Here is a 10,316-nt window from a genome sequence, read left to right as displayed (position 1 = left end):
TTATTGAAGTATCTTTTTTTCACCAGATGAGCTTTCCATTGACAAGTGCAAAATCGGACAGATCCGTCACTGCGATTTGCGCGAACAGATCCGCATTTCGGAAGCATCTCGAGGGCAGGTCTACGATTCCGCTCGCGGCAAGAACTCTCCGAGAAGAAAAAGTAATTTCGCCGTTCGGGAAAGGAAGTTTTACAGTCGGTAGTTCGGATCTTCGGATACCTCCCGGGTGTACTGGTGCGCGGCATATGGCCGGAATAACGAAAGGGCGCTTCGCCGAGATTGCGGCAATTATCGAGTCACGTTACGAGATCCGTGTCGTTAAGACCCGTAGAAAACCTCCGAGGGAATCTGCGAGGGAATCACGACCTGCGTACAACACTCGAGAGAAGGAGACCAAGTTTTATATGCGAATTACGCTAATTTGCCTGATTACTTTGCGACCGGTGACGACCTGAGCTGTTCGCGATGCAGTTATTGTAACTTGCCTGAAAAACGCATCGTTATCAGAGATATAAATATCGTCGAGACAATTAATTCCTATTACTAGAGACAAACGTGATTAAATAATATGAAAAGGGCAAAGGAAACAAACACGAATCCAATATAGCAATTATTGTGCAACTGATAGCTAAATTTTTAAGAATTTTAAAGAATTGAATTAATTGAACAATATATTTTTAAATTAATTTAGATTTATAAGTATGCAAAAAAGAAATGTAAATGCAAATATGAGCGTAGTGAATGATAGACAACAGGTTCTGAAAAAAGAACAGTATTTTGTCTCTTGAAATTGAAAATTTTGACAATATATATAAAATATTATTCAAGAAGACTACTGCAAAATTGTTTGTACAGCGTATATTTATTTGTTATATATATATGTAAATTATCATCCAGGATATACGCGAGTCTCGGCATATGAAAGTGCATGCCGTAATCTCTCATCAGGTTAATTAAAATTACAACTATTTTCATTCCCCGCGGTATATATCAACGTATAGTGCAGCATTGCCTCGCAAAAGTGCGGTGCATGCATTGTTTTCTCGTGCGTAAGTAATGTCTGTTAATTATTTGACAAAGTGGAAAAACATATCCGGTCGGTCACGAGAGAGAGAGGGAGAAAAAGACGAAAAAAGGAGCATTCTATTTTTCTTTTTTTATGAATATTCATCTATTTAACTATTCTTTTTCCGGGTATTCTTTCTTTCCAATATTTTATTTTATTATTTCCTGCAGAAAGTCTAAAAAGTTGTCGTGGATGATTATATGTATTTCATATAAAATATTTTGAATATATTGAATTACATCTTTACACGGAAAAGGAGAAATACAAGACAAAATATCTTGCTTCGGAACGATTTTTTAAAAATCGGGACAAGAAAATATTTCTTTCTTTTGATTGGTCGATCAAAATATTCGAAGCACACGTGTGTCACGTCGAGTAAAGCGTTCTATGTTAATCGATCTTTTCAATGACCGAAAATAAGTTGGCTGCACTGCGGTGAATTAGCGCGTAAACGCACTTCGCGCCAAGCGGATCGTGGGTACGTATATAATTGATAAAGATTTATATCGCAATACAGCTTCGTGTCTATTATCACTAATCTCATAATCGATAAATATAATAACGAATGCGAATTGTATCTCGAGACTAATCTCGATTGCGTTTAGAAAAGAAATTCGACAATACGAAGCTCTCACATTGTTCATATGCAACAACCTTAAATATTTCCGCGTCGAAATTTAAGAGAATTAAGGGATATTTAAAGCCTGTTGCATGTATCTTGTCACATTATTTTACGAAATACGAAAAGTTTTCATAGAAATACAAGAAGAAAATTCGATATTACCGAAAGTGGCAAGTTTGATATTTATTAGTGCAATTATTTTACTATTTCATGATCTCTAATTATATTTTAACAGTTGGCATACCTGCGGCGACTTACCGCGCATTTTGCGACAGCCCAGTTGGCATCACTGCGACATCCCGCGTAAATATCGTGCATTGCGTCGCGCGGATCGTATTTTCGTATAATTGTAATTGTCGCACGCTGTTCTCTCAAGTATGTGCCACATATAATTAACAAAAGCGCGTAATATATGCGTACCATTAAAATCGGGAGTGCCGTACAAAAAGTCACGTATGAATGTCGGGAGTTTCGCCAAAGTATCGCGCGATTAAAATCGGAAATGCCGTGTGCAGTCGCGTACAATTAAAATCGGGAGTGCCGTATAATTCAAAATGTCGTACGATTATTTTATTTTGCTGATGAATACGCGTGCATGATTGCATTTTCACGAGCGTGTGCAAGTGCCAAAAAAATGCTAAAGAACAAGAAAGGAGGAGGAGGCCCGGGGAGGCATCTGACATCGCCAGAGCTATCATATGGTAAGCAGATTCTAATAAAAACAAATTTATATTTAATTATTATATTAATGTTTATTAAAATAAAGTTTAAAATAAGTTCACATTAAGAATAAATTTAGAATAAAATAAAAAAAATAATTTGAGAAAAAAATAAATATGGATATTTTAATACCTAATTTATGCAGAAAAATAAAAAATTATTACATTAAACTTTATTATAATTAGATAACTAATAATGAAAAATATTATTTTATTATATATAATTTTAATATTGTTTATACACAATTTATAATTATTTAACTTTTTAAAAATTAAATTTTATAATATTTTATATAAATTTATTTCTAAAAAAATTATTAAAAAGTTTAATCATTTTTATGACAATTTTATTAAATACATTTTACAGTACGAATAAAAGTTTAATTGCGCATTATTGACTTTTTCAAATATTAATTATTTTGAAATCTATTTTATAAGTATATATAATTTGTATTTTTTATATGTTACAGATCAATGCTTTGTACAATAAAACTCCGCTGTTCCACATCGTATCGGTGAGTGTGCATGCATCTATACATATATAACATTATCTGTATTTGTAGATTGGTCACCAAAAATTAACTAAAGCGCAACTTACAATTAGAAAAAAGAGTTAAGAATTATATATATTAACTTTATATTAAAAAATTTAAGAAAGTTATATGTTAACTTTTGTATTAAAATAACGAATCACATAATTATCTTTAAAAGACTAAAAAATATATACCAAGTAAATAAAAGTATTAAAAATTTTCTTTTTTTTATTCATGTTACATTTACATATTCATGAACATGATTAAAACTTTCTGGTGATTATTTCTGTGTTAAATATATATTAAAATATATAAGTATAATATAAAATATACAAATATTTCACGCATTACACCAAATAACGAATCGTAACTTTATAAAATCATAGTTGTGATATTTTCTTAAATATCCATCGCATATAATTAATAAAAGTATACAAAATGATGTGAATTAAATCGAGAAAATGCCATCTGAAAAATCACAGACGATTAATATCGGAAATTCCGCACAAAGTATCGCACAACTAAGAAGCGCTGTTCGAATTATTTTATTTTGTTAATAAATGCGCGTATGTTGTCGTAATTAATAGTTTTCACGAGTATACGAATAAAAGAGAAGAAAGCTCAGGGAGCAACCTTGTGCTAAGTAGATTATAACTTATTTTATTTATTATTCGTCAAATTATATAATAATTACTCGTTTATCTCTGTGATAACAAATTACTTTACATAATATACATGTTCCTTATCCTTATTCCTTTTATCCTGCGCTGTCCCAAAGAATGTGCAACAAATTTTGTTGTTGTTGCGCGCACATGACCAAGAATAAAAATGATCAAAAATCGTCATATGTGATAAGCAAATATTTATGTCAAATATAGAAAAGAAATAATTAAATATAGAAAGGTAAGTCAATTAGATGGAGAATTCAATTATTTTTCGGAGATTTGTCTTATTTGGAATCTTATTAGCAACAAATACAACGATAATAAATTATGTGAAAATTATGGTAAAGTGGAAATAAGTATACTTATATATTGTTACGTGCTATTATATATTAAGAATTTAATTGAGCAAAGTTCTAATTGTGTAATCTCGAAAGCATCTCGCATTATATATGGAGATAATGATTCGAGTGTCTTGATTATAAATGTGAATTGATAACTACATCGGAGAGAATTTTCTCTTAGAATTTATCCTGAAAATTATGCTAATCGTGGAACAATGTATTGGAAGAATTTTATAAGAGTCTCTGATTAATATTTATCACAATAAAAAATATTAATATATACATAATAAAATTAATCGAACATATTTTATATCTTATTGTGATAGATATTAATATTTTTTATTGTGATAAAAATATTAATGAGAGAAATTCTTATAAAATTCTTCCAATACCATTTAGTATTGTCCCATATGATTATCATGATTTTCAGGGTAAATGCTAAGAGATAATTTTCTCTATGCATAACAAATAATAAATGTTATATGCAAAAGATGGTATTATGATATCAATTTTTAATTTAATCAGACCAGCCGTGCTGAATCTAAACATAAATAAAAAGTTATCAAGATAATCCATTAAATTCACGATTTATGATCGATTATTGACAATTGATAGTGCATAAATTAATAGAACATAGAAATTTCGTTATCCATTAGATTCAAATTGCCCCGCAGATGATGCATCTCGTTATATTCCTAGAAAAAAAAAAATATTCCGATCTACCTTCGACTCTCGCGATTTCGGCGGAAAAGACCTTTTTGTTTCTCGTGTTTCTCGCTCCCGGTATGCGATCTCGCGGATGGCGCGAGAGCGCAGCGAGAAGGAGCTAAGAAGAGGGAGGAGATGGGAAGCACAGAAGCAGAGAGCATGGAAGCGGGAATAAAGTGGAGTAGACCGGAATAGAGTACAAGGTGTATGCCTAGAAGGTATAGAGAGAAAATGGTAGCCAATGGCAGTGCCTCGCCGCGTCGTTGCTACAGTATTGAACGTCTCCTACGTGGGTCCAGATCTCGTCCTCTCTCTCTCTCTCTCTCTTTCCTTCTCTGTCGCTCGCTTCTTGTTCGTCTTGTCTTCGTCTCTTTCTCTCTTCGAGCCACCCGTCCTCCGTTTTCTCCTGGTCGTCCTCGTCCTCTACCACCTTCTCCCCCAGCTCTCTCTCTCTCTCTTTCCTGACTCTCTCCTCTCTTTACCTTCCCTCTGTCTCTCATTCCGCGTCTCCTGCTGCTCTCCTCTGTCCTTCTCTCGTCCTCCCTGCCTTTTACCTCCCTCGCTTATCCCTCTCTCTCTCTCTTTCTCTCTTTCATCTTCTCGTAACCCGACGATGTCCTCCCTCCACGATCTCGTCGTAGGGTGGAGACCCTCCCTGGTCCTCCCTACCTCTACCTCCTCTGTACCGGTGCTTCTCTTCGACTCTCATCTCACGAGGTGGGAGGAAGGGGAGAAGGAGGAGGACCTCTCTCGGTAACCTCTCTCCATCAGAGACGATCCGTGAGTCTGCTGCCGAGATCCGGAGCTTGGTATGAGGTGGCCGCTTCTATATCCTCTCATTAATATCCGACCTTAGGAGGTCCAAGGTGGCCCGTATGGCGGCCCTTTCTGTCAGTCCAGATCTTCAGCGACAGTCGTGCGCGACTGCTGCCGTCACGAGAAATAACTTGCCCGTTAACACACGGAAACAATAATCGAAGCTTTCTTTCGAAGAACATTCTATATTACTTTTGATGCTTTGTTGTCTGAAAGAAAGAGAAAATCTTTTATCTTACGCGCGCCGCAAGTTTAAATTGGTACACATTTATTATATACTTTTACACCGAGAAAAGAAATTCTTAACTAATTACTATTTTCTTAATTGAACGTATATAGAGGTATTTAAATTAAATACAGCGTGTTAAATCTAATATATAACGTGTTTTGATTCAAATACTTATGTATATTGAATTAACAAATAATAATTAGTTGGACGATTTAGTCAAGTCAACAACTCTTTTTCCACTTTATATAAAATAAAATAAATCTTCTCCTAATGTGAGTGTAAACACATATAATGACAAATTTTTAATAATACCCTACAACCTCATAATATGCTTGAAAGGATGTTTCAAGCACACACAATTTCTATCTGGATATATCGAATCTAATGATATATTATAGGTATTGTGTTTGCTTTTCATGTTAATTGACGAAGATAATAATAATTTATTCCTCAGCTATCATTCGATAATAATATACAAGTATCGCGAATTTTCGCGAAATAAAGTCCCGCGAAATGATTCGATCATTTCTACGACGAGATATCGATTTAATAGAAAATTGCGCCGCAATAACCGATGATCGAATCAATACGAGTCAGGACGAATGATTGCGGAAAGAGCGAGACGAGATCGAGAGAACGGGGGAGAGAAAAATGAAGGGAGACAGAGAGAGAGGTCAGAGGAACAAGGTAGGATACTTAATTGAATATTCAGGGATACGTGTGCGATTGATGCGCGGTGTCAGTAGCCGTGGCGTAGAGCCATAGCACGCGGCATAATCGACGTATTACGCTGAGCCTTTACTGCCAATTATGTTAAGGCCGAAACGCGCATTCGGGATATACCTATCCGCGCCCTTTCGACCAGCACGTACAGTTGAATGACTGCCATTCATGGTGCATAAGTTGCAGCGAAACTGGTAACTCCTTGTCAACGAGAAAGAGAGAAGGAGATAACTTATTGTTTCCCGTGGCGTTTTTTTTTTTTTTATTATGATCAAGTCCATAACTTGAAAGATTATCCAGCTGATTCGATGCTGATAGAAAACGATTACGATATACATCCTCTCACGCGTTAGACGATGAGAAGAACGTCGTGTGCATTCCGAATGCGCCGAGTCGGAGGCAACGACGAGAGACGGTTGTGGAAGTGTGTGCGATGAATCTTTTTTTTTTTTTTTGTTTTCGCGGAATAAAACTCTCGGGGGAGAGCGACCCGTAGAAGCGGACGGGGTCCTCGCGCGCGCGGTCTGCAGCTGCTGGATCTTATGCTAATCCCACCCCCGGAGGCTAACCCCGGCGTGCGCATCCCATGAAAAAGTTGCTCGTTACACGTTCGTCCATAAATCTCCCTCCTAAGCTTAATCTGTCCGCCGCCGCCGCCTCTTACCCCGTGCCGAGCCGCGTCGCGGAAAACTCCTGCGAACCCGGGCGGCAGGTGTATACGTCTCGGCGCGCCCGCGGATTTTCATAATTTTTTATCCTTCGGCGAAAATTTAAATCCCTGCCGACCGTACGATGGAATGCAGCTTCTCGGACGGGAAATGATCGCGACTATGTTATATGCTTATATAATTCGAGAAAAGAAATGTCAAATTCTTTTTAACGAGAATAAATGTACACCGAGAGAATTTTCTTTTGGAACTTACTCGGAAAATCACGGTAATCGCGTGGGACGATATTGGGAGAATTTTTGAAGAGTTTCTCTAATATTTACCACAATAAAAAATAATTAAAATTAATCGAACATATCTGATATCTTATTGTGATAGATATTAATATTTTTTAATTGTGGTAAACCATAGATTTTCAGGATAAGTTCTAACTTTCTGTGTACGACGATTGCTTGAAAATTTTGTCTCGATATTTTCTCTAAAGAAATATCAATTTCGAAGGATCTAAGGGTGGAAAGAATAAAGATGATTATAATTCCTTACAATACACATTAGTGATAAAGACATCTACCTGACGCTTTACATTTTAATCTAATTCTAATGTTCTTTTAATATTATAATTTTAAAAAATTTCGCTAGTATACATACTAGCAAACTCTCTATACAAGTTTCGGGAAGGTGCACCATCGGATCCTTCGCTCGGGAATTTGCGTACGTCCATATCGGCGCACACTAGGATCCCCGGTAAGGGAATACGCTCGCGATCTCCAAAGCCTTCGTGCCGTTCGCGAGCATGGAGTGGATTGGACACGCATAATGAGAGCTTCGCCCCCGAAAGGTTCGTGACGCTGTCGAGCGAGTATATACCGAGATACGAGTAGGAGGGCAAAGAAAGAATTATAAGAGATGGGCAGAATGCAACGTATAGCGTGAGAACTCCCGGTGAGCCCGGCTCTCTCTCTCCCTCTCTTTTTCTCTTTCCCTATATCTGTGCTCCCGGGTTTCCGAGATGCTCGCGTGAAATCCCAAATGTAGATATCTACTCCGTGAGAGGCGTTCGGGAAAAGGGCTCATCCGCTCCGCTCTAGGAGGGATGTATGTCGAACGGAGAGCGAAAAGGCCTCCGAACTTACCCTCTCCAATCTCTTGTCAGTCCCCGGTTTTGCACGCCACCAAGGGATACACGTCATCGGCCCCTGAAGTCGAGCATATCTTTTCAGCATTGCGCCAAAAAATCCTGTCAGTCGATCGGTTCCTTCGAGACATCTCCGCACACGTGGATATGGGTACATAGATTTTCTCATGGGCAGTGTTTGATATTTAATTGTAGACTAAACCGAAACATTTTTGTCTTTCTTCGATTTTAAATCGAAATTATATAATCTATTGTATAATTAATATAAGGAATATATATATGAATCAATATGCATATTAGTGCAAAAAAAGCCATAAGAAAGCAAAATATCATCAATTTTTTGATCCAAGGTAGAGTAAAAGTATCGTAATTAAAATTAGTTTTTGCTGTAACAATATATACATATATACATTAACGATAATTCTTAATTATATAATCGAAGACATTTTGCCACTATAGAGATCCATAGTAAACTCGCTAAGAGACTCGCCGTTGTTCGATATTTGAGACAACCAAAATATATACATGTACATATATATATATATGTGTGTGTGTATGTATATAATATACATATGCGTGGTCGGTCATGTGGGCGAGTTCGTGAGTTTCCGGGACGGCATATATACAATGCGGATAGAGCGTGTGAGAAGTCTATGGGCGTGGGGGCCATTATGGAGATGGATCTTCCTTCGAATAAAGCTCGCAGGATGGGCACAGGGATAAGGGAGGAGAGACAGGAGGGTGGAAGGGGGTGGTTGGAAAGAAGACGAGAGAAGAGCGCGACAGAGAGAAAGGAGAGAGGAGAAACGCGAGGATCGTGGTGGTAGTACTAGTGGTGGCAGTCCCAGTGGGTAGTTCGTGGTAATATATCACCCTCTTGTCGTCCGTGAGACGCGAGTAAGCCTGTCGGCCAGTATCCACCCACCCCTTTCGCCTCCCCCAGCCACGAGGCTCCTAAGGCGAAGGTGCGAGAGGGAATCGATATCCTAGGTACGACGGACATTGCGCCGAGTGTGTTCGGATAATTCTCTTGGTTTTCATCCCGTGGAGAGAGATCAGGATCGATATTCTCAAGAGTCTGGGGCTTCGCTCCGCGATATCTCATTGATTTTTACCCCCTGTTACGAATTAAGGCTCCTAAAACTGTTCTCCATTTGTAATATATATATTTAAGAACTCGTAATTGTTGTCTTTTCAACCCTAAAATTGTACATATTTTTAGTTTCTTCTTAGATTAATTATAAAAATGCACATCTGATATATACTTGGAGGGTTAAAGACGTTTTAAGACGAAATATTGTTTCAACATGTAATTATGATTTAAAACACTTTTTCGTATTTCATCAAGTCTTATTTCTTTGTGACATAATTGACAAGGAAGAAAAAGTCTGAAATTAAAATCAAATATGTGAAAATTAGAAATTGCAATAACTCTATCGATACGTAACCGGAAATTCTTTTCAACCCTAAAATTATTCAGCAAAATATTTTTAGTTTCTTCTTAGATTAATTATAAAAATGCACATCTGATATATACTTGGAGGGTTAAAGACAAGGTTTTAAGACAAAATATTGTTTCAACATGTAATTATGATTTAAAACAATTTTTCGTATTTCATCAAGTCTTATTTCTTTGTGACATAATTGACAAGGAAGAAAAAGTCTGAAATTAAAATCAAATATGTGAAAATTAGAAATTGCAATAACTCTATATCGATACTCTCGCGACAGTTAATCATCGACCTTTCAATCATTATTTCATCAACAAACATTAGAAAAACTGTCGAAAAGCCACGTATTAACCCTTAACTCTGCGTCAAGCAGTGCAACCTCCGTACCCTCTTTTATCCCCCGGAACGTAACCGGAAATCCTTTCAACCCTAAAATTATTTAGCAAAATATTTTTAGTTTCTTCTTAGATTAATTATAAAAATGCACATCTGATATATACTTGGAGGGTTAAAAACGTTTTAAGACGAAATATTGTTTCAACATGTAATTATAATTTAAAACAATTTTTCGTATTTCATCAAGTCTTATTTCTTTGTGACATAATTGACAAGAAAGAAAAAGTCTGAAATTAAAATCAAA

This window comes from Nylanderia fulva, unplaced genomic scaffold (assembly GCF_048542155.1).
Source record: "Nylanderia fulva isolate GAGA-0341 unplaced genomic scaffold, ASM4854215v1 Scaffold11, whole genome shotgun sequence".
Lineage (NCBI taxonomy): Eukaryota > Metazoa > Arthropoda > Insecta > Hymenoptera > Formicidae > Nylanderia > Nylanderia fulva.
This window is presented reverse-complemented; position numbering follows the sequence as displayed.